The 19,460-nt window shown below is 52.9% G+C and overlaps 58 non-coding genes across 58 annotated transcripts; 40 read left to right on the top strand and 18 right to left on the bottom strand.

Annotated features, from left to right (window-relative positions):
* The first annotated feature begins 3 nt into the window (after nucleotides 1–3).
* Nucleotides 4–76, top strand: Trnav-aac (transfer RNA valine (anticodon AAC)). Its single transcript has one exon. It is a non-coding gene; the product is annotated as a tRNA-Val (tRNA).
* Nucleotides 77–270: 194 nt separating this feature from the next.
* On the bottom strand, nucleotides 271–342 carry Trnap-agg (transfer RNA proline (anticodon AGG)). The gene has a single exon. It is a non-coding gene; the product is annotated as a tRNA-Pro (tRNA).
* Nucleotides 343–730: 388 nt separating this feature from the next.
* Nucleotides 731–803, top strand: Trnav-cac (transfer RNA valine (anticodon CAC)). Its single transcript has one exon. It is a non-coding gene; the product is annotated as a tRNA-Val (tRNA).
* Nucleotides 804–961: 158 nt separating this feature from the next.
* On the top strand, nucleotides 962–1,034 carry Trnav-aac (transfer RNA valine (anticodon AAC)). The gene has a single exon. It is a non-coding gene; the product is annotated as a tRNA-Val (tRNA).
* Nucleotides 1,035–1,228: 194 nt separating this feature from the next.
* Trnap-agg (transfer RNA proline (anticodon AGG)) lies at nucleotides 1,229–1,300 on the bottom strand. The gene has a single exon. It is a non-coding gene; the product is annotated as a tRNA-Pro (tRNA).
* Nucleotides 1,301–1,687: 387 nt separating this feature from the next.
* Trnav-cac (transfer RNA valine (anticodon CAC)) lies at nucleotides 1,688–1,760 on the top strand. Its single transcript has one exon. It is a non-coding gene; the product is annotated as a tRNA-Val (tRNA).
* Nucleotides 1,761–1,918: 158 nt separating this feature from the next.
* Nucleotides 1,919–1,991, top strand: Trnav-aac (transfer RNA valine (anticodon AAC)). Its single transcript has one exon. It is a non-coding gene; the product is annotated as a tRNA-Val (tRNA).
* Nucleotides 1,992–2,185: 194 nt separating this feature from the next.
* Trnap-agg (transfer RNA proline (anticodon AGG)) lies at nucleotides 2,186–2,257 on the bottom strand. The gene has a single exon. It is a non-coding gene; the product is annotated as a tRNA-Pro (tRNA).
* A 402-nt stretch (nucleotides 2,258–2,659) lies between these two features.
* Trnav-cac (transfer RNA valine (anticodon CAC)) lies at nucleotides 2,660–2,732 on the top strand. The gene has a single exon. It is a non-coding gene; the product is annotated as a tRNA-Val (tRNA).
* Nucleotides 2,733–2,890: 158 nt separating this feature from the next.
* On the top strand, nucleotides 2,891–2,963 carry Trnav-aac (transfer RNA valine (anticodon AAC)). Its single transcript has one exon. It is a non-coding gene; the product is annotated as a tRNA-Val (tRNA).
* Nucleotides 2,964–3,631: 668 nt separating this feature from the next.
* Nucleotides 3,632–3,704, top strand: Trnav-cac (transfer RNA valine (anticodon CAC)). Its single transcript has one exon. It is a non-coding gene; the product is annotated as a tRNA-Val (tRNA).
* Nucleotides 3,705–3,862: 158 nt separating this feature from the next.
* Nucleotides 3,863–3,935, top strand: Trnav-aac (transfer RNA valine (anticodon AAC)). The gene has a single exon. It is a non-coding gene; the product is annotated as a tRNA-Val (tRNA).
* A 194-nt stretch (nucleotides 3,936–4,129) lies between these two features.
* Nucleotides 4,130–4,201, bottom strand: Trnap-agg (transfer RNA proline (anticodon AGG)). Its single transcript has one exon. It is a non-coding gene; the product is annotated as a tRNA-Pro (tRNA).
* Nucleotides 4,202–4,589: 388 nt separating this feature from the next.
* Nucleotides 4,590–4,662, top strand: Trnav-cac (transfer RNA valine (anticodon CAC)). The gene has a single exon. It is a non-coding gene; the product is annotated as a tRNA-Val (tRNA).
* Nucleotides 4,663–4,820: 158 nt separating this feature from the next.
* Trnav-aac (transfer RNA valine (anticodon AAC)) lies at nucleotides 4,821–4,893 on the top strand. Its single transcript has one exon. It is a non-coding gene; the product is annotated as a tRNA-Val (tRNA).
* Nucleotides 4,894–5,546: 653 nt separating this feature from the next.
* Trnav-cac (transfer RNA valine (anticodon CAC)) lies at nucleotides 5,547–5,619 on the top strand. The gene has a single exon. It is a non-coding gene; the product is annotated as a tRNA-Val (tRNA).
* Nucleotides 5,620–5,777: 158 nt separating this feature from the next.
* On the top strand, nucleotides 5,778–5,850 carry Trnav-aac (transfer RNA valine (anticodon AAC)). Its single transcript has one exon. It is a non-coding gene; the product is annotated as a tRNA-Val (tRNA).
* A 194-nt stretch (nucleotides 5,851–6,044) lies between these two features.
* On the bottom strand, nucleotides 6,045–6,116 carry Trnap-agg (transfer RNA proline (anticodon AGG)). The gene has a single exon. It is a non-coding gene; the product is annotated as a tRNA-Pro (tRNA).
* A 402-nt stretch (nucleotides 6,117–6,518) lies between these two features.
* Nucleotides 6,519–6,591, top strand: Trnav-cac (transfer RNA valine (anticodon CAC)). The gene has a single exon. It is a non-coding gene; the product is annotated as a tRNA-Val (tRNA).
* Nucleotides 6,592–6,749: 158 nt separating this feature from the next.
* Trnav-aac (transfer RNA valine (anticodon AAC)) lies at nucleotides 6,750–6,822 on the top strand. Its single transcript has one exon. It is a non-coding gene; the product is annotated as a tRNA-Val (tRNA).
* Nucleotides 6,823–7,016: 194 nt separating this feature from the next.
* On the bottom strand, nucleotides 7,017–7,088 carry Trnap-agg (transfer RNA proline (anticodon AGG)). The gene has a single exon. It is a non-coding gene; the product is annotated as a tRNA-Pro (tRNA).
* Nucleotides 7,089–7,476: 388 nt separating this feature from the next.
* Nucleotides 7,477–7,549, top strand: Trnav-cac (transfer RNA valine (anticodon CAC)). Its single transcript has one exon. It is a non-coding gene; the product is annotated as a tRNA-Val (tRNA).
* Nucleotides 7,550–7,707: 158 nt separating this feature from the next.
* Nucleotides 7,708–7,780, top strand: Trnav-aac (transfer RNA valine (anticodon AAC)). The gene has a single exon. It is a non-coding gene; the product is annotated as a tRNA-Val (tRNA).
* A 194-nt stretch (nucleotides 7,781–7,974) lies between these two features.
* On the bottom strand, nucleotides 7,975–8,046 carry Trnap-agg (transfer RNA proline (anticodon AGG)). The gene has a single exon. It is a non-coding gene; the product is annotated as a tRNA-Pro (tRNA).
* A 388-nt stretch (nucleotides 8,047–8,434) lies between these two features.
* Trnav-cac (transfer RNA valine (anticodon CAC)) lies at nucleotides 8,435–8,507 on the top strand. The gene has a single exon. It is a non-coding gene; the product is annotated as a tRNA-Val (tRNA).
* Nucleotides 8,508–8,665: 158 nt separating this feature from the next.
* Trnav-aac (transfer RNA valine (anticodon AAC)) lies at nucleotides 8,666–8,738 on the top strand. The gene has a single exon. It is a non-coding gene; the product is annotated as a tRNA-Val (tRNA).
* A 194-nt stretch (nucleotides 8,739–8,932) lies between these two features.
* Nucleotides 8,933–9,004, bottom strand: Trnap-agg (transfer RNA proline (anticodon AGG)). Its single transcript has one exon. It is a non-coding gene; the product is annotated as a tRNA-Pro (tRNA).
* Nucleotides 9,005–9,392: 388 nt separating this feature from the next.
* Nucleotides 9,393–9,465, top strand: Trnav-cac (transfer RNA valine (anticodon CAC)). The gene has a single exon. It is a non-coding gene; the product is annotated as a tRNA-Val (tRNA).
* A 158-nt stretch (nucleotides 9,466–9,623) lies between these two features.
* On the top strand, nucleotides 9,624–9,696 carry Trnav-aac (transfer RNA valine (anticodon AAC)). The gene has a single exon. It is a non-coding gene; the product is annotated as a tRNA-Val (tRNA).
* Nucleotides 9,697–9,890: 194 nt separating this feature from the next.
* Trnap-agg (transfer RNA proline (anticodon AGG)) lies at nucleotides 9,891–9,962 on the bottom strand. The gene has a single exon. It is a non-coding gene; the product is annotated as a tRNA-Pro (tRNA).
* Nucleotides 9,963–10,364: 402 nt separating this feature from the next.
* On the top strand, nucleotides 10,365–10,437 carry Trnav-cac (transfer RNA valine (anticodon CAC)). Its single transcript has one exon. It is a non-coding gene; the product is annotated as a tRNA-Val (tRNA).
* Nucleotides 10,438–10,595: 158 nt separating this feature from the next.
* Trnav-aac (transfer RNA valine (anticodon AAC)) lies at nucleotides 10,596–10,668 on the top strand. Its single transcript has one exon. It is a non-coding gene; the product is annotated as a tRNA-Val (tRNA).
* A 194-nt stretch (nucleotides 10,669–10,862) lies between these two features.
* Nucleotides 10,863–10,934, bottom strand: Trnap-agg (transfer RNA proline (anticodon AGG)). The gene has a single exon. It is a non-coding gene; the product is annotated as a tRNA-Pro (tRNA).
* A 402-nt stretch (nucleotides 10,935–11,336) lies between these two features.
* Nucleotides 11,337–11,409, top strand: Trnav-cac (transfer RNA valine (anticodon CAC)). The gene has a single exon. It is a non-coding gene; the product is annotated as a tRNA-Val (tRNA).
* Nucleotides 11,410–11,568: 159 nt separating this feature from the next.
* Trnav-aac (transfer RNA valine (anticodon AAC)) lies at nucleotides 11,569–11,641 on the top strand. The gene has a single exon. It is a non-coding gene; the product is annotated as a tRNA-Val (tRNA).
* A 194-nt stretch (nucleotides 11,642–11,835) lies between these two features.
* Trnap-agg (transfer RNA proline (anticodon AGG)) lies at nucleotides 11,836–11,907 on the bottom strand. Its single transcript has one exon. It is a non-coding gene; the product is annotated as a tRNA-Pro (tRNA).
* A 402-nt stretch (nucleotides 11,908–12,309) lies between these two features.
* Trnav-cac (transfer RNA valine (anticodon CAC)) lies at nucleotides 12,310–12,382 on the top strand. Its single transcript has one exon. It is a non-coding gene; the product is annotated as a tRNA-Val (tRNA).
* A 158-nt stretch (nucleotides 12,383–12,540) lies between these two features.
* Trnav-aac (transfer RNA valine (anticodon AAC)) lies at nucleotides 12,541–12,613 on the top strand. The gene has a single exon. It is a non-coding gene; the product is annotated as a tRNA-Val (tRNA).
* A 194-nt stretch (nucleotides 12,614–12,807) lies between these two features.
* Nucleotides 12,808–12,879, bottom strand: Trnap-agg (transfer RNA proline (anticodon AGG)). The gene has a single exon. It is a non-coding gene; the product is annotated as a tRNA-Pro (tRNA).
* Nucleotides 12,880–13,513: 634 nt separating this feature from the next.
* On the top strand, nucleotides 13,514–13,586 carry Trnav-aac (transfer RNA valine (anticodon AAC)). Its single transcript has one exon. It is a non-coding gene; the product is annotated as a tRNA-Val (tRNA).
* A 194-nt stretch (nucleotides 13,587–13,780) lies between these two features.
* Nucleotides 13,781–13,852, bottom strand: Trnap-agg (transfer RNA proline (anticodon AGG)). Its single transcript has one exon. It is a non-coding gene; the product is annotated as a tRNA-Pro (tRNA).
* Nucleotides 13,853–14,254: 402 nt separating this feature from the next.
* Trnav-cac (transfer RNA valine (anticodon CAC)) lies at nucleotides 14,255–14,327 on the top strand. The gene has a single exon. It is a non-coding gene; the product is annotated as a tRNA-Val (tRNA).
* A 158-nt stretch (nucleotides 14,328–14,485) lies between these two features.
* Trnav-aac (transfer RNA valine (anticodon AAC)) lies at nucleotides 14,486–14,558 on the top strand. The gene has a single exon. It is a non-coding gene; the product is annotated as a tRNA-Val (tRNA).
* A 194-nt stretch (nucleotides 14,559–14,752) lies between these two features.
* On the bottom strand, nucleotides 14,753–14,824 carry Trnap-agg (transfer RNA proline (anticodon AGG)). The gene has a single exon. It is a non-coding gene; the product is annotated as a tRNA-Pro (tRNA).
* A 402-nt stretch (nucleotides 14,825–15,226) lies between these two features.
* Trnav-cac (transfer RNA valine (anticodon CAC)) lies at nucleotides 15,227–15,299 on the top strand. Its single transcript has one exon. It is a non-coding gene; the product is annotated as a tRNA-Val (tRNA).
* A 158-nt stretch (nucleotides 15,300–15,457) lies between these two features.
* Trnav-aac (transfer RNA valine (anticodon AAC)) lies at nucleotides 15,458–15,530 on the top strand. Its single transcript has one exon. It is a non-coding gene; the product is annotated as a tRNA-Val (tRNA).
* Nucleotides 15,531–15,724: 194 nt separating this feature from the next.
* Trnap-agg (transfer RNA proline (anticodon AGG)) lies at nucleotides 15,725–15,796 on the bottom strand. The gene has a single exon. It is a non-coding gene; the product is annotated as a tRNA-Pro (tRNA).
* A 402-nt stretch (nucleotides 15,797–16,198) lies between these two features.
* Trnav-cac (transfer RNA valine (anticodon CAC)) lies at nucleotides 16,199–16,271 on the top strand. The gene has a single exon. It is a non-coding gene; the product is annotated as a tRNA-Val (tRNA).
* Nucleotides 16,272–16,429: 158 nt separating this feature from the next.
* Trnav-aac (transfer RNA valine (anticodon AAC)) lies at nucleotides 16,430–16,502 on the top strand. The gene has a single exon. It is a non-coding gene; the product is annotated as a tRNA-Val (tRNA).
* A 194-nt stretch (nucleotides 16,503–16,696) lies between these two features.
* Nucleotides 16,697–16,768, bottom strand: Trnap-agg (transfer RNA proline (anticodon AGG)). Its single transcript has one exon. It is a non-coding gene; the product is annotated as a tRNA-Pro (tRNA).
* A 402-nt stretch (nucleotides 16,769–17,170) lies between these two features.
* On the top strand, nucleotides 17,171–17,243 carry Trnam-cau (transfer RNA methionine (anticodon CAU)). The gene has a single exon. It is a non-coding gene; the product is annotated as a tRNA-Met (tRNA).
* Nucleotides 17,244–17,402: 159 nt separating this feature from the next.
* On the top strand, nucleotides 17,403–17,475 carry Trnav-aac (transfer RNA valine (anticodon AAC)). The gene has a single exon. It is a non-coding gene; the product is annotated as a tRNA-Val (tRNA).
* Nucleotides 17,476–17,669: 194 nt separating this feature from the next.
* Trnap-agg (transfer RNA proline (anticodon AGG)) lies at nucleotides 17,670–17,741 on the bottom strand. The gene has a single exon. It is a non-coding gene; the product is annotated as a tRNA-Pro (tRNA).
* A 402-nt stretch (nucleotides 17,742–18,143) lies between these two features.
* On the top strand, nucleotides 18,144–18,216 carry Trnav-cac (transfer RNA valine (anticodon CAC)). Its single transcript has one exon. It is a non-coding gene; the product is annotated as a tRNA-Val (tRNA).
* Nucleotides 18,217–18,374: 158 nt separating this feature from the next.
* On the top strand, nucleotides 18,375–18,447 carry Trnav-aac (transfer RNA valine (anticodon AAC)). The gene has a single exon. It is a non-coding gene; the product is annotated as a tRNA-Val (tRNA).
* Nucleotides 18,448–18,641: 194 nt separating this feature from the next.
* Nucleotides 18,642–18,713, bottom strand: Trnap-agg (transfer RNA proline (anticodon AGG)). Its single transcript has one exon. It is a non-coding gene; the product is annotated as a tRNA-Pro (tRNA).
* Nucleotides 18,714–19,115: 402 nt separating this feature from the next.
* Trnav-cac (transfer RNA valine (anticodon CAC)) lies at nucleotides 19,116–19,188 on the top strand. The gene has a single exon. It is a non-coding gene; the product is annotated as a tRNA-Val (tRNA).
* Nucleotides 19,189–19,346: 158 nt separating this feature from the next.
* Nucleotides 19,347–19,419, top strand: Trnav-aac (transfer RNA valine (anticodon AAC)). Its single transcript has one exon. It is a non-coding gene; the product is annotated as a tRNA-Val (tRNA).
* Nucleotides 19,420–19,460: the final 41 nt, after the last annotated feature.

Here is a 19,460-nt window from a genome sequence, read left to right as displayed (position 1 = left end):
GCAGTTTCCGTGGTGTAGCGGTTATCACGTCTGCCTAACACGCAGAAGGTCCCCGGTTCGATCCCGGGCGGAAACACTTTTTCATCACTTTAAGCAAGACTTACTAACATGCATCTGCTACCATCTGTACCCGAAACCTTCGTAATTGCCTTCATGCGTCGGACCAGAGTGTCAATTGCTCACATCAAATAAGAAATTCATTTGACATTGGCGGCGAGCTTATTGCGCTGACTCAGCCACTGACGTGCGATCAGTTTGCACAAAACGCTAGGGCTCGTCCGGGATTTGAACACGGGACCTCCTGCACCCTAAGCAGGAATCATACCCCTAGACCAACGAGCCCTGTGGCACGTCGAATGCCAGTTATTCCAGTCCCTCGATGTCTTCCAGGGTGATCTGGAAGTCTCGTTTAGGCTGGCGGGATGGGGGCGGCGCGAATTCCCGCGGTCGGCGGCCTTCCTGGGCTGTAGAGCTGCCCCTGGGCTCGCACTGCCTGCTGCTGAGAAAGTGATTGCTTTTGCTGATATGACTTGCAATAACGACTGCGCGAAACGCCGCTATCTCGTTAGGGGTGCTACGGCAGACACCCTCTCGAGAACCCCGAAGACTTCTTGAGCCCTCGGCTGCGATGGGTTCCAGGCTGACAAAAGAACTGCCGTGTGTGCATTCGCGGACGAGAGAAAGGCTGAGGCAAGTTCGAGTGAACAAGGATGGACTCCTCGGCTCCGTCGTTTCCGTATTGTAGCGGTTATCACGTCTGCTTCACACGCAGAAGGTCCCCGGTTCGATCCCGGGCGGGAACAGTATTTTCCTGCCTATGTCGTATTGTACTCCAGTGAGCCTCGTCGTGTGTGCATCTGCTGCATGTCCCTTCGTTTTGCAAGTACCACATTTATTGAATATTTTAGTTACGATGGCAACATCACTACAAGTTGTCTGTGAAGTAAGGTGCACTCAAGCAGTTTCCGTGGTGTAGCGGTTATCACGTCTGCCTAACACGCAGAAGGTCCCCGGTTCGATCCCGGGCGGAAACACTTTTTCATCACTTTAAGCAAGACTTACTAACATGCATCTGCTACCATCTGTACCCGAAACCTTCGTAATTGCCTTCATGCGTCGGACCAGAGTGTCAATTGCTCACATCAAATAAGAAATTCATTTGACATTGGCGGCGAGCTTATTGCGCTGACTCAGCCACTGACGTGCGATCAGTTTGCACAAAACGCTAGGGCTCGTCCGGGATTTGAACACGGGACCTCCTGCACCCTAAGCAGGAATCATACCCCTAGACCAACGAGCCCTGTGGCACGTCGAATGCCAGTTATTCCAGTCCCTCGATGTCTTCCAGGGTGATCTGGAAGTCTCGTTTAGGCTGGCGGGATGGGGGCGGCGCGAATTCCCGCGGTCGGCGGCCTTCCTGGGCTGTAGAGCTGCCCCTGGGCTCGCACTGCCTGCTGCTGAGAAAGTGATTGCTTTTGCTGATATGACTTGCAATAACGACTGCGCGAAACGCCGCTATCTCGTTAGGGGTGCTACGGCAGACACCCTTCGAGAACCCCGAAGACTTCTTGAGCCCTCGGCTGCGATGGGTTCCAGGCTGACAAAAGAACTGTCGTGTGTGCATTCGCGGACGAGAGAAAGGCTGAGGCAAGTTCGAGTGAACAAGGATGGACTCCTCGACTCCGTCGTTTCCGTAGTGTAGCGGTTATCACGTCTGCTTCACGCGCAGAAGGTCCCCGGTTCGATCCCGGGCGGGTACAGTATTTTCCTGCCTATGTCGTATTGTACTCCAGTGAGCCTCGTCGTGTGTGCATCTGCTGCATGTCCCTTCGTTTTGCAAGTACCACATTTATTGAATTTTTTAGTTACGATGGCAACATCACCAGAAGTTGTCTGTGAAGTAAAGTGCACTCAAGCAGTTTCCGTGGTGTAGCGGTTATCACGTTTGCCTAACACGCAGAAGGTCCCCGGTTCGATCCCGGGCGGAAAAACTTCTTCATCACTTTAAGCAAGACTTACTAACATGCATCTGTTACCATCTGTACCCGAAACCTTCGTAATTGCATTCATGCGTCGGACCAGAGTGTCAATTGCTCACATCAAATAAGAAATTCATTTGACATTGGCGGCGAGCTTTTTGCGCTGACTCAGCCACTGACGTGCGATCAGTTTGCACAAAACGCTAGGGCTCCTCCGGGATTTGAACCCGGGACCTCCTGCACCCTAAGCAGGAATCATACCCCTAGACCAACGAGCCCTGTGGCACGTCGAATGCCAGTTATTCCAGTCCCTCGATGTCTTCCAGGGTGCTCTGGAAGTCTCGTTTAGGCTGGCGGGATGGGGGCGGCGCGGATTCCCGCGGTCGGCGGCCTTCCTGGGCTATTGGTACCTTCATGTAGAGCTGCCCCTGGGCTCGCACTGCCTGCTGCTGAGAAAGTGATTGCTTTTGCTGATATGACTTGCAATAACGACTGCGCGAAACGCCGCTATCTCGTTAGGGGTGCTACGGCAGACACCCTCTCGAGAACCCCGAAGACTTCTTGAGCCCTCGGCTGCGATGGGTTCCAGGCTGACAAAAGAACTGCCGTGTGTGCATTCGCGGACGAGAGAAAGGCTGAGGCAAGTTCGAGTGAACAATGATGGACTCCTCGGCTCCGTCGTTTCCGTATTGTAACGGCTATCACGTCTGCTTCACACGCAGAAGGTCCCCGGTTCGATCCCGGGCGGGAACAGTATTTTCCTGCCTATGTCGTAATGTACTCCAGTGAGCCTCGTCGTGTGTGCATCTGCTGCATGTCCCTTCGTTTTGCAAGTACCACATTTATTGAATTTTTTAGTTACGATGGCAACATCACTACAAGTTGTCTGTGAAGTAAGGTGCACTCAAGCAGTTTCCGTGGTGTAGCGGTTATCACGTCTGCCTAACACGCAGAAGGTCCCCGGTTCGATCCCGGGCGGAAACACTTTTTCATCACTTTAAGCAAGACTTACTAACATGCATCTGCTACCATCTGTACCCGAAACCTTCGTAATTGCCTTCATGCGTCGGACCAGAGTGTCAATTGCTCACATCAAATAAGAAATTCATTTGACATTGGCGGCGAGCTTTTTGCGCTGACTCAGCCACTGACGTGCGATCAGTTTGCACAAAACGCTAGGGCTCGTCCGGGATTTGAACACGGGACCTCCTGCACCCTAAGCAGGAATCATACCCCTAGACCAAAGAGCCCTGTGGCACGTCGAATGCCAGTTATTCCAGTCCCTCGATGTCTTCCAGGGTGCTCTGGAAGTCTCGTTTAGGCTGGCGGGATGGAGGCGGCGCGAATTCCCGCGGTCGGCGGCCTTCCTGGGCTATTGGTACCTTCATGTAGAGCTGCCCCTGGGCTCGCACTGCCTGCTGCTGAGAAAGTGATTGCTTTTGCTGATATGACTTGCAATAACGACTGCGCGAAACGCCGCTATCTCGTTAGGGGTGCTACGGCAGACACCCTCTCGAGAACCCCGAAGACTTCTTGAGCCCTCGGCTGCGATGGGTTCCAGGCTGAAAAAAGAACTGTCGTGTGTGCATTCGCGGACGAGAGAAAGGCTGAGGCAAGTTCGAGTGAACAAGGATGGACTCCTCGGCTCCGTCTTTTCCGTAGTGTAGCTGTTATCACGTCTGCTTCACACGCAGAAGGTCCCCGGTTCGATCCCGGGCGGGAACAGTATTTTCCTGCCTATGTCGTATTGTACTCCAGTGAGCCTCGTCGTGTGTGCATCTGCTGCATGTCCCTTCGTTTTGCAAGTACCACATTTATTGAATTTTTTAGTTACGATGGCAACATCACTACAAGTTGTCTGTGAAGTAAGGTGCACTCAAGCAGTTTCCGTGGTGTAGCGGTTATCACGTCTGCCTAACACGCAGAAGGTCCCCGGTTCGATCCCGGGCGGAAACACTTTTTCATCACTTTAAGCAAGACTTACTAACATGCATCTGCTACCATCTGTACCCGAAACCTTCGTAATTGCCTTCATGCGTCGGACCAGAGTGTCAATTGCTCACATCAAATAAGAAATTCATTTGACATTGGCGGCGAGCTTATTGCGCTGACTCAGCCACTGACGTGCGATCAGTTTGCACAAAACGCTAGGGCTCGTCCGGGATTTGAACACGGGACCTCCTGCACCCTAAGCAGGAATCATACCCCTAGACCAACGAGCCCTGTGGCACGTCGAATGCCAGTTATTCCAGTCCCTCGATGTCTTCCAGGGTGATCTGGAAGTCTCGTTTAGGCTGGCGGGATGGGGGCGGCGCGAATTCCCGCGGTCGGCGGCCTTCCTGGGCTGTAGAGCTGCCCCTGGGCTCGCACTGCCTGCTGCTGAGAAAGTGATTGCTTTTGCTGATATGACTTGCAATAACGACTGCGCGAAACGCCGCTATCTCGTTAGGGGTGCTACGGCAGACACCCTCTCGAGAACCCCGAAGACTTCTTGAGCCCTCGGCTGCGATGGGTTCCAGGCTGACAAAAGAACTGCCGTGTGTGCATTCGCGGACGAGAGAAAGGCTGAGGCAAGTTCGAGTGAACAAGGATGGACTCCTCGGCTCCGTCGTTTCCGTATTGTAGCGGTTATCACGTCTGCTTCACACGCAGAAGGTCCCCGGTTCGATCCCGGGCGGGAACAGTATTTTCCTGCCTATGTCGTATTGTACTCCAGTGAGCCTCGTCGTGTGTGCATCTGCTGCATGTCCCTTCGTTTTGCAAGTACCACATTTATTGAATTTTTTAGTTACGATGGCAACATCACTACAAGTTGTCTGTGAAGTAAGGTGCACTCAAGCAGTTTCCGTGGTGTAGCGGTTATCACGTCTGCCTAACACGCAGAAGGTCCCCGGTTCGATCCCGGGCGGAAACACTCTTTCATCACTTTAAGCAAGACTTACTAACATGCATCTGCTACCATCTGTACCCGAAACCTTCGTAATTGCCTTCATGCGTCGGACCAGAGTGTCAATTGCTCACATCAAATAAGAAATTCATTTGACATTGGCGGCGAGCTTTTTGCGCTGACTCAGCCACTGACGTGCGATCAGTTTGCACAAAACGCTAGGGCTCGTCCGGGATTTGAACACGGGACCTCCTGCACCCTAAGCAGGAATCATACCCCTAGACCAAAGAGCCCTGTGGCACGTCGAATGCCAGTTATTCCAGTCCCTCGATGTCTTCCAGGGTGCTCTGGAAGTCTCGTTTAGGCTGGCGGGATGGAGCGGCGCGAATTCCCGCGGTCGGCGGCCTTCCTGGGCTGTAGAGCTGCCCCTGGGCTCGCACTGCCTGCTGCTGAGAAAGTGATTGCTTTTGCTGATATGACTTGCAATAACGACTGCGCGAAACGCCGCTATCTCGTTAGGGGTGCTACGGCAGACACCCTCTCGAGAACCCCGAAGACTTCTTGAGCCCTCGGCTGCGATGGGTTCCAGGCTGACAAAAGAACTGCCGTGTGTGCATTCGCGGACGAGAGAAAGGCTGAGGCAAGTTCGAGTGAACAAGGATGGACTCCTCGGCTCCGTCGTTTCCGTATTGTAGCGGTTATCACGTCTGCTTCACACGCAGAAGGTCCCCGGTTCGATCCCGGGCGGGAACAGTATTTTCCTGCCTATGTCGTATTGTACTCCAGTGAGCCTCGTCGTGTGTGGATCTGCTGCATGTCCCTTCGTTTTGCAAGTACCACATTTATTGAATTTTTTAGTTACGATGGCAACATCACTACAAGTTGTCTGTGAAGTAAGGTGCACTCAAGCAGTTTCCGTGGTGTAGCGGTTATCACGTCTGCCTAACACGCAGAAGGTCCCCGGTTCGATCCCGGGCGGAAACACTTTTTCATCACTTTAAGCAAGACTTACTAACATGCATCTGCTACCATCTGTACCCGAAACCTTCGTAATTGCCTTCATGCGTCGGACCAGAGTGTCAATTGCTCACATCAAAAAAGAAATTCATTTGACATTGGCGGCGAGCTTTTTGCGCTGACTCAGCCACTGACGTGCGATCAGTTTGCACAAAACGCTAGGGCTCCTCCGGGATTTGAACCCGGGACCTCCTGCACCCTAAGCAGGAATCATACCCCTAGACCAACGAGCCCTGTGGCACGTCGAATGCCAGTTATTCCAGTCCCTCGATGTCTTCCAGGGTGCTCTGGAAGTCTCGTTTAGGCTGGCGGGATGGAGGCGGCGCGAATTCCCGCGGTCGGCGGCCTTCCTGGGCTATTGGTACCTTCATGTAGAGCTGCCCCTGGGCTCGCACTGCCTGCTGCTGAGAAAGTGATTGCTTTTGCTGATATGACTTGCAATAACGACTGCGCGAAACGCCGCTATCTCGTTAGGGGTGCTACGGCAGACACCCTCTCGAGAACCCCGAAGACTTCTTGAGCCCTCGGCTGCGATGGGTTCCAGGCTGAAAAAAGAACTGTCGTGTGTGCATTCGCGGACGAGAGAAAGGCTGAGGCAAGTTCGAGTGAACAAGGATGGACTCCTCGGCTCCGTCTTTTCCGTAGTGTAGCTGTTATCACGTCTGCTTCACACGCAGAAGGTCCCCGGTTCGATCCCGGGCGGGAACAGTATTTTCCTGCCTATGTCGTATTGTACTCCAGTGAGCCTCGTCGTGTGTGCATCTGCTGCATGTCCCTTCGTTTTGCAAGTACCACATTTATTGAATTTTTTAGTTACGATGGCAACATCACTACAAGTTGTCTGTGAAGTAAGGTGCACTCAAGCAGTTTCCGTGGTGTAGCGGTTATCACGTCTGCCTAACACGCAGAAGGTCCCCGGTTCGATCCCGGGCGGAAACACTTTTTCATCACTTTAAGCAAGACTTACTAACATGCATCTGCTACCATCTGTACCCGAAACCTTCGTAATTGCCTTCATGCGTCGGACCAGAGTGTCAATTGCTCACATCAAATAAGAAGTTCATTTGACATTGGCGGCGAGCTTATTGCGCTGACTCAGCCACTGACGTGCGATCAGTTTGCACAAAACGCTAGGGCTCGTCCGGGATTTGAACACGGGACCTCCTGCACCCTAAGCAGGAATCATACCCCTAGACCAACGAGCCCTGTGGCACGTCGAATGCCAGTTATTCCAGTCCCTCGATGTCTTCCAGGGTGATCTGGAAGTCTCGTTTAGGCTGGCGGGATGGGGGCGGCGCGAATTCCCGCGGTCGGCGGCCTTCCTGGGCTGTAGAGCTGCCCCTGGGCTCGCACTGCCTGCTGCTGAGAAAGTGATTGCTTTTGCTGATATGACTTGCAATAACGACTGCGCGAAACGCCGCTATCTCGTTAGGGGTGCTACGGCAGACACCCTCTCGAGAACCCCGAAGACTTCTTGAGCCCTCGGCTGCGATGGGTTCCAGGCTGACAAAAGAACTGCCGTGTGTGCATTCGCGGACGAGAGAAAGGCTGAGGCAAGTTCGAGTGAACAAGGATGGACTCCTCGGCTCCGTCGTTTCCGTATTGTAGCGGTTATCACGTCTGCTTCACACGCAGAAGGTCCCCGGTTCGATCCCGGGCGGGAACAGTATTTTCCTGCCTATGTCGTATTGTACTCCAGTGAGCCTCGTCGTGTGTGCATCTGCTGCATGTCCCTTCGTTTTGCAAGTACCACATTTATTGAATTTTTTAGTTACGATGGCAACATCACTACAAGTTGTCTGTGAAGTAAGGTGCACTCAAGCAGTTTCCGTGGTGTAGCGGTTATCACGTCTGCCTAACACGCAGAAGGTCCCCGGTTCGATCCCGGGCGGAAACACTTTTTCATCACTTTAAGCAAGACTTACTAACATGCATCTGCTACCATCTGTACCCGAAACCTTCGTAATTGCCTTCATGCGTCGGACCAGAGTGTCAATTGCTCACATCAAATAAGAAATTCATTTGACATTGGCGGCGAGCTTTTTGCGCTGACTCAGCCACTGACGTGCGATCAGTTTGCACAAAACGCTAGGGCTCGTCCGGGATTTGAACACGGGACCTCCTGCACCCTAAGCAGGAATCATACCCCTAGACCAACGAGCCCTGTGGCACGTCGAATGCCAGTTATTCCAGTCCGTCGATGTCTTCCAGGGTGCTCTGGAAGTCTCGTTTAGGCTGGCGGGATGGGGGCGGCGCGAATTCCCGCGGTCGGCGGCCTTCCTGGGCTGTAGAGCTGCCCCTGGGCTCGCACTGCCTGCTGCTGAGAAAGTGATTGCTTTTGCTGATATGACTTGCAATAACGACTGCGCGAAACGCCGCTATCTCGTTAGGGGTGCTACGGCAGACACCCTCTCGAGAACCCCGAAGACTTCTTGAGCCCTCGGCTGCGATGGGTTCCAGGCTGACAAAAGAACTGCCGTGTGTGCATTCGCGGACGAGAGAAAGGCTGAGGCAAGTTCGAGTGAACAAGGATGGACTCCTCGGCTCCGTCGTTTCCGTATTGTAGCGGTTATCACGTCTGCTTCACACGCAGAAGGTCCCCGGTTCGATCCCGGGCGGGAACAGTATTTTCCTGCCTATGTCGTATTGTACTCCAGTGAGCCTCGTCGTGTGTGCATCTGCTGCATGTCCCTTCGTTTTGCAAGTACCACATTTATTGAATTTTTTAGTTACGATGGCAACATCACTACAAGTTGTCTGTGAAGTAAGGTGCACTCAAGCAGTTTCCGTGGTGTAGCGGTTATCACGTCTGCCTAACACGCAGAAGGTCCCCGGTTCGATCCCGGGCGGAAACACTTTTTCATCACTTTAAGCAAGACTTACTAACATGCATCTGCTACCATCTGTACCCGAAACCTTCGTAATTGCCTTCATGCGTCGGACCAGAGTGTCAATTGCTCACATCAAATAAGAAATTCATTTGACATTGGCGGCGAGCTTTTTGCGCAGACTCAGCCACTGACGTGCGATCAGTTTGCACAAAACGCTAGGGCTCGTCCGGGATTTGAACCCGGGACCTCCTGCACCCTAAGCAGGAATCATACCCCTAGACCAACGAGCCCTGTGGCACGTCGAATGCCAGTTATTCTAGTCCCTCGATGTCTTCCAGGGTGCTCTGGAAGTCTCGTTTAGGCTGGCGGGATGGAGGCGGCGCGAATTCCCGCGGTCGGCGGCCTTCCTGGGCTGTAGAGCTGCCCCTGGGCTCGCACTGCCTGCTGCTGAGAAAGTGATTGCTTTTGCTGATATGACTTGCAATAACGACTGCGCGAAACGCCGCTATCTCGTTAGGGGTGCTACGGCCGACACCCTCTCGAGAACCCCGAAGACTTCTTGAGCCCTCGGCTGCGATGGGTTCGAGGCTGACAAAAGAACTGTCGTGTGTGCATTCGCGGACGAGAGAAAGTCTGAGGCAAGTTCGAGTGAACAAGGATGGACTACTCGACTCCGTCGTTTCCGTAGTGTAGCGGTTATCACGTCTGCTTCACACGCAGAAGGTCCCCGGTTCGATCCCGGGCGGGAACAGTATTTTCCTGCCTATGTCGTATTGTACTCCAGTGAGCCTCGTCGTGTGTGCATCTGCTGCATGTCCCTACGTTTTGCAAGTACCACATTTATTGAATTTTTTAGTTACGATGGCAACATCACCAGAAGTTGTCTGTGAAGTAATGTGCACTCAAGCAGTTTCCGTGGTGTAGCGGTTATCACGTTTGCCTAACACGCAGAAGGTCCCCGGTTCGATCCCGGGCGGAAACACTTTTTCATCACTTTAAGCAAGACTTACTAACATGCATCTGTTACCATCTGTACCCGAAACCTTCGTAATTGCCTTCATGCGTCGGACCAGAGTGTCAATTGCTCACATCAAATAAGAAATTCATTTGACATTGGCGGCGAGCTTTTTGCGCTGACTCAGCCACTGACGTGCGATCAGTTTGCACAAAACGCTAGGGCTCGTCCGGGATTTGAACCCGGGACCTCCTGCACCCTAAGCAGGAATCATACCCCTAGACCAACGAGCCCTGTGGCACGTCGAATGCCAGTTATTCCAGTCCCTCGATGTCTTCCAGGGTGCTCTGGAAGTCTCGTTTAGGCTGGCGGGATGGAGGCGGCGCGAATTCCCGCGGTCGGCGGCCTTCCTGGGCTATTGGTACCTTCATGTAGAGCTGCCCCTGGGCTCGCACTGCCTGCTGCTGAGAAAGTGATTGCTTTTGCTGATATGACTTGCAATAACGACTGCGCGAAACGCCGCTATCTCGTTAGGGGTGCTACGGCATACACCCTCTCGAGAACCCCGAAGACTTCTTGAGCCCTCGGCTGCGATGGGTTCCAGGCTGAAAAAAGAACTGTCGTGTGTGCATTCGCGGACGATAGAAAGGCTGAGGCAAGTTCGAGTGAACAAGGATGGACTCCTCGGCTCCGTCGTTTCCGTAGTGTAGCGGTTATCACGTCTGCTTCACACGCAGAAGGTCCCCGGTTCGATCCCGGGCGGGAACAGTATTTTCCTGCCTTTGTCGTATTGTACTCCAGTGAGCCTCGTCGTGTGTGCATCTGCTGCATGTCCCTTCGTTTTGCAAGTACCACATTTATTGAATTTTTTAGTTACGATGGCAACATCACTACAAGTTGTCTGTGAAGTAAGGTGCACTCAAGCAGTTTCCGTGGTGTAGCGGTTATCACGTCTGCCTAACACGCAGAAGGTCCCCGGTTCGATCCCGGGCGGAAACACTTTTTCATCACTTTAAGCAAGACTTACTAACATGCATCTGCTACCATCTGTACCCGAAACCTTCGTAATTGCCTTCATGCGTCGGACCAGAGTGTCAATTGCTCACATCAAATAAGAAATTCATTTGACATTGGCGGCGAGAATTTTGCGCTGACTCAGCCACTGACGTGCGATCAGTTTGCACAAAACGCTAGGGCTCGTCCGGGATTTGAACCCGGGACCTCCTGCACCCTAAGCAGGAATCATACCCCTAGACCAACGAGCCCTGTGGCACGTCGAATGCCAGTTATTCCAGTCCCTCGATGTCTTCCAGGGTGCTCTGGAAGTCTCGTTTAAGCTGGCGGGATGGGGGCGGCGCAAATTCCCGCGGTCGGCGGCCTTTCTGGGCTATTGTTACCTTCATGTAGAGCTGCCCCTGGGCTCGCACTGCCTGCTGCTGAGAAAGTGATTGCTTTCGCTGATATGACTTGCAATAACGACTGCGCGAAACGCCGCTATCTCGTTAGGGGTGCTACGGCAGACACCCTCTCGAGAACCCCGAAGACTTCTTGAGCCCTCGGCTGCGATGGGTTCCAGGCTGACAAAAGAACTGTCGTGTGTGCATTCGCGGACGAGAGAAAGGCTGAGGCAAGTTCGAGTGAACAAGGATGGACTCCTCGGCCCCGTCGTTTCCGTAGTGTAGCGGTTATCACGTCTGCTTCACACGCAGAAGGTCTCCGGTTCGATCCCGGGCGAGAACAGTATTTTCCTGCCTATGTCGTATTGTACTCCAGTGAGCCTCGTCGTGTGTGCATCTGCTCCATGTCCCTTCGTTTTGCAAGTACCACATTTATTGAATTTTGTTTGTTACGATGGCAACATCACTACAAGTTGTCTGTGAAGTAAGGTGCACTCAAGCAGTTTCCGTGGTGTAGCGGTTATCACGTCTGCCTAACACGCAGAAGGTCCCCGGTTCGATCCCGGGCGGAAACACTTTTTCATCACTTTAAGCAAGACTTACTAACATGCATCTGCTACCATCTGTACCCGAAACCTTCGTAATTGCCTTCATGCGTCGGACCAGAGTGTCAATTGCCCACATCAAATAAGAAATTCATTTGACATTGGCGGCGAGATTTTTGCGCTGACTCAGCCACTGACGTGCGATCAGTTTGCACAAAACGCTAGGGCTCGTCCGGGATTTGAACCCGGGACCTCCAGCACCCTAAGCAGGAATCATACCCCTAGACCAACGAGCCCTGTGGCACGTCGAATGCCAGTTATTCCAGTCCCTCGATGTCTTCCAGGGTGCTCTGGAAGTCTCGTTTAGGCTGGCGGGATGGGGGCGGCGCGAATTCCCGCGGTCGGCGGCCTTTCTGTGCTATTGTTACCTTCATGTAGAGCTGCCCCTGGGCTCGCACTGCCTGCTGCTGAGAAAGTGATTGCTTTTGCTGATATGACTTGCAATAACGACTGCGCGAAACGCCGCTATCTCGTTAGGGGTGCTACGGCAGACACCCTCTCGAGAAGCCCGAAGACTTCTTGAGCCCTCGGCTGCGATGGGTTCCAGGCTGACAAAAGAACTGTCGTGTGTGCATTCGCGGACGAGAGAAAGGCTGAGGCAAGTTCGACTGAACAAGGATGGACTCCTCGGCTCCGTCGTTTCCGTAGTGTAGCGGTTATCACGTCTGCTTCACACGCAGAAGGTCCCCGGTTCGATCCCGCGCGGGAACAGTATTTTCCTGCCTATGTCGTAATGTACTCCAGTGAGCCTCGTCGTGTGTGCATCTGCTGCATGTCCCTTCGTTTTGCAAGTACCACATTTATTGAATTTTTTAGTTACGATGGCCATATCACTACAAGTTGTCTGTGAAGTAAGGTGCACTCAAGCAGTTTCCGTGGTGTAGCGGTTATCACGTCTGCCTAACACGCAGAAGGTCCCCGGTTCGATCCCGGGCGGAAACTCTTTTTCATCACTTTAAGCAAGACTTACTAACATGCATCTGCTACCATCTGTACCCGAAACCTTCGTAATTGCCTTCATGCGTCGGACCAGAGTGTCAATTGCTCACATCAAATAAGAAATTCATTTGACATTGGCGGCGAGATTTTTGCGCTGACTCAGCCACTGACGTGCGATCAGTTTGCACAAAACGCTAGGGCTCGTCCGGGATTTGAACCCGGGACCTCCTTCACCCTAAGCAGGAATCATACCCCTAGACCAACGAGCCCTGTGGCACGTCGAATGCCAGTTATTCCAGTCCCTCGGTGTCTTCCAGGGTGCTCTGGAAGTCTCGTTTAGGCTGGCGGGATGGGGGCGGCGCGAATTCCCGCGGTCGGCGGCCTTTCTGGGCTATTGTTACCTTCATGTAGAGCTGCCCCTGGGCTCGCACTGCCTGCTGCTGAGAAAGTGATTGCTTTTGCTGATATGACTTGCAATAACGACAGCGCGAAACGCCGCTATCTCGTTAGGGGTGCTACGGCAGACGCCCTCTCGAGAACCCCGAAGACTTCTTGAGCCCTCGGCTGCGATGGGTTCCAGGCTGACCAAAGAACTGTCGTGTGTGCATTCGCGGACGAGAGAAAGGCTGAGGCAAGTTCGAGTGAACAAGGATGGACTCCTCGGCTCCGTCGTTTCCGTAGTGTAGCGGTTATCACGTCTGCTTTCACACGCAGAAGGTCCCCGGTTCGATCCCGGGCGGGAACAGTATTTTCCTGCCTATGTCGTATTGTACTCCAGTGAGCCTCGTCGTGTGTGCATCTGCAGCATGTCCCTTCGGTTTGCAAGTACCACATTTATTGAATTTTTTATTTACGATGGCAACATCACTACAAGTTGTCTGTGAAGTAAGGTGCACTCAAGCAGTTTCCGTGGTGTAGCGGTTATCACGTCTGCCTAACACGCAGAAGGTCCCTGGTTCGATCCCGGGCGGAAACACTTTTTCATCACTTTAAGCAAGACTTACTAACATGCATCTGCTACCATCTGTACCCGAAACCTTCGTAATTGCCTTCATGCGTCGGACCAGAGTGTCAATTGCTCACATCAAATAAGAAATTCATTTGACATTGGCGGCGAGATTTTTGCGCTGACTCAGCCACTGACGTGCGATCAGTTTGCACAAAACGCTAGGGCTCGTCCGGGATTTGAACCCGGGACCTCCAGCACCCTAAGCAGGAATCATACCCCTAGACCAACGAGCCCTGTGGCACGTCGAATGCCAGTTATTCCAGTCCCTCGATGTCTTCCAGGGTGCTCTGGAAGTCTCGTTTAGGCTGGCGGGATGGGGGCGGCGCGAATTCCCGCGGTCGGCGGCCATTCTGGGCTATTGTTACCTTCATGTAGTGCTGCCCCTGGGCACGCACTGCCTGCTGCTGAGAAAGTGATTGCTTTTGCTGATATGACTTGCAATAACGACTGCGCGAAACGCCGCTATCTCGTTAGGGGTGCTACGGCAGACACCCTCTCGAGAACCCCGAAGACTTCTTGAGCCCTCGGCTGCGATGGGTTCCAGGCTGACAAAAGAACTGTCGTGTGTGCATTCGCGGACGAGAGAAAGGCTGAGGCAAGTTCGAGTGAACAAGGATGGACTCCTCGGCTCCGTCGTTTCCGTAGTGTAGCTGTTATCACGTCTGCTTCACACGCAGAAGGTCCCCGGTTCGATCCCTGGCGGGAACAGTATTTTCCTGCCTATGTCGTATTGTACTCCAGTGAGCCTCGTCGTGTGTGCATCTGCTGCATGTCCCTTCGTTTTGCAAGTACCACATTTATTGAATTTTTTAGTTACGATGGCAACATCACTACAAGTTGTCTGTGAAGTAAGGTGCACTCAAGCAGTTTCCGTGGTGTAGCGGTTATCACGTCTGCCTAACACGCAGAAGGTCCCCGGTTCGATCCCGGGCGGAAACACTTTTTCATCACTTTAAGCAAGACTTACTAACATGCATCTGCTACCATCTGTACCCGAAACCTTCGTAATTGCCTTCATGCGTCGGACCAGAGTGTCAATTGCTCACATCAAATAAGAAATTCATTTGACATTGGCTGCGAGATTTTTGCGCTGACTCAGCCACTGACGTGCGATCAGTTTGCACAAAACGCTAGGGCTCGTCCGGGATTTGAACCCGGGACCTCCAGCACCCTAAGCAGGAATCATACCCCTAGACCAAAGAGCCCTGTGGCACATCGAATGCCAGTTATTCCAGTCCCTCGATGTCTTCCAGGGTGCTCTGGAAGTCTCGTTTAGGATGGCGCGATGGGGGCGGCGCGAATTCCCGCGGTCGGCGGCCTTTCTGGGCTATTGTTACCTTCATGTAGAGCTGCCCCTGGGCTCGCACTGCCTGCTGCTGAGAAAGTGATTGCTTTTGCTGATATGACTTGCAATAACGACTGCGCGAAACGCCGCTATCTCGTTAGGGGTGCTACGGCAGACACCCTCTCGAGAACCCCGAAGACTTCTTGAGCCCTCGGCTGCGATGGGTTCCAGGCTGACCAAAGAACTGTCGTGTGTGCATTCGCGGACGAGAGAAAGGCTGAGGCAAGTTCGAGTGAACAAGGATGGACTCCTCGGCTCCGTCGTTTCCGTAGTGTAGCGGTTATCACGTCTGCTTCACACGCAGAAGGTCCCCGGTTCGATCCCGGGCGGGAACAGTATTTTCCTGCGTATGTCGTATTGTACTCCAGTGAGCCTCGTCGTGTGTGCATCTGCTGCATGTCCCTTCGTTTTGCAAGTACCACATTTATTGAATTTTTTTGTTACGATGGCAACATCACTACAAGTTGTCTGTGAAGTAAGGTGCACTCAAGCAGTTTCCGTGGTGTAGCGGTTATCACGTCTGCCTAACACGCAGAAGGTCCCCGGTTCGATCCCGGGCGGAAACACTTTTTCATCACTTTAAGCAAGACTTACTAACATGCATCTGCTACCATCTGTACCCGAAACCTTCGTAATTGCCTTCATGCGTCGGACCAGAGTGTCAATTGCTCACATCAAATAAGAAATTCATTTGACATTGGCGGCGAGAATTTTGCGCTGACTCAGCCACTGACGTGCGATCAGTTTGCACAAAACGCTAGGGCTCGTCCGGGATTTGAACCCGGGACCTCCTGCACCCTAAGCAGGAATCATACCCCTAGACCAACGAGCCCTGTGGCACGTCGAATGCCAGTTATTCCAGTCCCTCGATGTCTTCCAGGGTGCTCTGGAAGTCTCGTTTAGGCTGGCGGGATGGGGGCGGCGCGAATTCCCGCGGTCGGCGGCCTTTCTGGGCTATTGTTACCTTCATGTAGAGCTGCCCCTGGGCTCGCACTGCCTGCTGCTGAGAAAGTGATTGCTTTTGCTGATATGACTTGCAATAACGACTGCGCGAAACGCCGCTATCTCGTTAGGGGTGCTACGGCAGACACCCTCTCGAGAACCCCGAAGACTTCTTGAGCCCTCGGCTGCGATGGGTTCCAGGCTGACAAAAGAACTGTCGTGTGTGCATTCGCGGACGAGAGAAAGGCTGAGGCAAGTTCGAGTGGACAAGGATGGACTCCTCGGCTCCGTCGTTTCCGTAGTGTAGCGGTTATCACGTCTGCTTCACACGCAGAAGGTCCCCGGTTCGATCCCGGGCGAGAACAGTATTTTCCTGCCTATGTCGTATTGTACTCCAGTGAGCCTCGTCGTGTGTGCATCAGCTGCATGTCCCTTCGTTTTGCAAGTACCACATTTATTGAATTTTTTTGTTACGATGGCAACATCACTACAAGTTGTCTGTGAAGTAAGGTGCACTCAAGCAGTTTCCGTGGTGTAGCGGTTATCACGTCTGCCTAACACGCAGAAGGTCCCCGGTTCGATCCCGGGCGGAAACACTTTTTCATCACTTTAAGCAAGACTTACTAACATGCATCTGCTACCATCTGTACCCGAAACCTTCATAATTGCCTTCATGCGTCGGACCAGAGTGTCAATTGCTCACATCAAATAAGAAGTTCATTTGACATTGGCTGCGAGATTTTTGCGCTGACTCAGCCACTGACGTGCGATCAGTTTGCACAAAACGCTAGGGCTCGTCCGGGATTTGAACCCGGGACCTCCAGCACCCTAAGCAGGAATCATACCCCTAGACCAACGAGCCCTGTGGCACGTCGAATGCCAGTTATTCCAGTCCCTCGATGTCTTCCAGGGTGCTCTGGAAGTCTCGTTTAGGCTGGCGGGATGGGGGCGGCGCGAATTCCCGCGGTCGGCGGCCTTTCTGGGCTATTGTTACCTTCATGTAGAGCTGCCCCTGGGCTCGCACTGCCTGCTGCTGAGAAAGTGATTGCTTTTGCTGATATGACTTGCAATAACGACTGCGCGAAACGCCGCTATCTCGTTAGGGGTGCTACGGCAGACACCCTCTCGAGAAGCCCGAAGACTTCTTGAGCCCTCGGCTGCGATGGGTTCCAGGCTGACAAAAGAACTGTCGTGTGTGCATTCGCGGACGAGAGAAAGGCTGAGGCAAGTTCGAGTGAACAAGGATGGACTCCTCGGCTCCGTCGTTTCCGTAGTGTAGCGGTTATCACGTCTGCTTCATACGCAGAAGGTCTCCGGTTCGATCCCGGGCGAGAACAGTATTTTCCTGCCTATGTCGTATTGTACTCCAGTGAGCCTCGTCGTGTGTGCATCTGCTGCATGTCCCTTCGTTTTGCAAGTACCACATTTATTGAATTTTTTTTGTTACGATGGCAACATCACTACAAGTTGTCTGTGAAGTAAGGTGCACTCAAGCAGTTTCCGTGGTGTAGCGGTTATCACGTCTGCCTAACACGCAGAACGTCCCCGGTTCGATCCCGGGCGGAAACACTTTTTCATCACTTTAAGCAAGACTTACTAACATGCATCTGCTACCATCTGTACCCGAAACCTTCGTAATTGCCTTCATGCGTCGGACCAGAGTGTCAATTGCTCACATCAAATAAGAAATTCATTTGACATTGGCGGCGAGATTTTTGCGCTGACTCAGCCACTGACGTGCGATCAGTTTGCACAAAACGCTAGGGCTCGTCCGGGATTTGAACCCGGGACCTCCTGCACCCTAAGCAGGAATCATACCCCTAGACCAACGAGCCCTGTGGCACGTCGAATGCCAGTTATTCCAGTCCCTCGATGTCTTCCAGGGTGCTCTGGAAGTCTCGTTTAGGCTGGCGGGATGGGGGCGGCGCGAATTCCCGCGGTCGGCGGCCTTTCTGGGCTATTGTTACCTTCATGTAGAGCTGCCCCTGGGCTCGCACTGCCTGCTGCTGAGAAAGTGATTGCTTTTGCTGATATGACTTGCAATAACGACTGCGCGAAACGCCGCTATCTCGTTAGGGGTGCTACGGCAGACACCCTCTCGAGAACCCCGAAGACTTCTTGAGCCCTCGGCTGCGATGGGTTCCAGGCTGACAAAAGAACTGTCGTGTGTGCATTCGCGGACGAGAGAAAGGCTGAGGCAAGTTCGACTGAACAAGGATGGACTCCTCGGCTCCGTCGTTTCCGTAGTGTAGCGGTTATCACGTCTGCTTCACACGCAGAAGGTCCCCGGTTCGATCCCGGGCGGGAACAGTATTTTCCTGCCTATGTCGTAATGTACTCCAGTGAGCCTCGTCGTGTGTGCATCTGCTGCATGTCCCTTCGGTTTGCAAGTACCACATTTATTGAATTTTTTAGTTACGATGGCAACATCACTACAAGTTGTCTGTGAAGTAAGGTGCACACAAGCAGTTTCCGTGGTGTAGCGGTTATCACGTCTGCCTAACACGCAGAAGGTCCCCGGTTCGATCCCGGGCGGAAACACATTTTCATCACTTTAAGCAAGACTTACTAACATGCATCTGCTACCATCTGTACCCGAAACCTTCGTAATTGCCTTCATGCGTCGGACCAGAGTGTCAATTGCTCACATCAAATAAGAAATTCATTTGACATTGGCGGCGAGATTTTTGCGATGACTCAGCCACTGACGTGCGATCAGTTTGCACAAAACGCTAGGGCTCGTCCGGGATTTGAACCCGGGACCTCCTGCACCCTAAGCAGGAATCATACCCCTAGACCAACGAGCCCTGTGGCACGTCGAATGCCAGTTATTCCAGTCCCTCGATGTCTTCCAGGGTGCTCTGGAAGTCTCGTTTAGGCTGGCGGGATGGGGGCGGCGCGAATTCCCGCGGTCGGCGGCCTTTCTGGGCTATTGTTACCTTCATGTAGAGCTGCCCCTGGGCTCGCACTGCCTGCTGCTGAGAAAGTGATTGCTTTTGCTGATATGACTTGCAATAACGACTGCGCGAAACGCCGCTATCTCGTTAGGGGTGCTACGGCAGACACCCTCTCGAGAACCCCGAAGACTTCTTGAGCCCTCGGCTGCGATGGGTTCCAGGCTGACAAAAGAACTGTCGTGTGTGCATTCGCGGACAAGAGAAAGGCTGAGGCAAGTTCGATTGAACAAGGATGGACTCCTCGGCTCCGTCGTTTCTGTAGTGTAGCGGTTATCACGTCTGCTTCACACGCAGAAGGTCCCCGGTTCGATCCCGGGCGGGAACAGTATTTTCCTGCCTATGTCGTATTGTACTCCAGTGAGCCTCGTCGTGTGTGCATCTGCTGCATGTCCCTTCGGTTTGCAAGTACCACATTTATTGAATTTTTTATTTACGATGGCAACATCACTACAAGTTGTCTGTGAAGTAAGGTGCACTCAAGCAGTTTCCGTGGTGTAGCGGTTATCACGTCTGCCTAACACGCAGAAGGTCCCTGGTTCGATCCCGGGCGGAAACACTTTTTCATCACTTTAAGCAAGACTTACTAACATGCATCTG

Source organism: Schistocerca cancellata, chromosome 2 (genome assembly GCF_023864275.1).
Source record: "Schistocerca cancellata isolate TAMUIC-IGC-003103 chromosome 2, iqSchCanc2.1, whole genome shotgun sequence".
Classification (NCBI taxonomy): Eukaryota; Metazoa; Arthropoda; class Insecta; order Orthoptera; family Acrididae; genus Schistocerca; species Schistocerca cancellata.
This window is presented reverse-complemented; position numbering and strand designations above follow the sequence as displayed.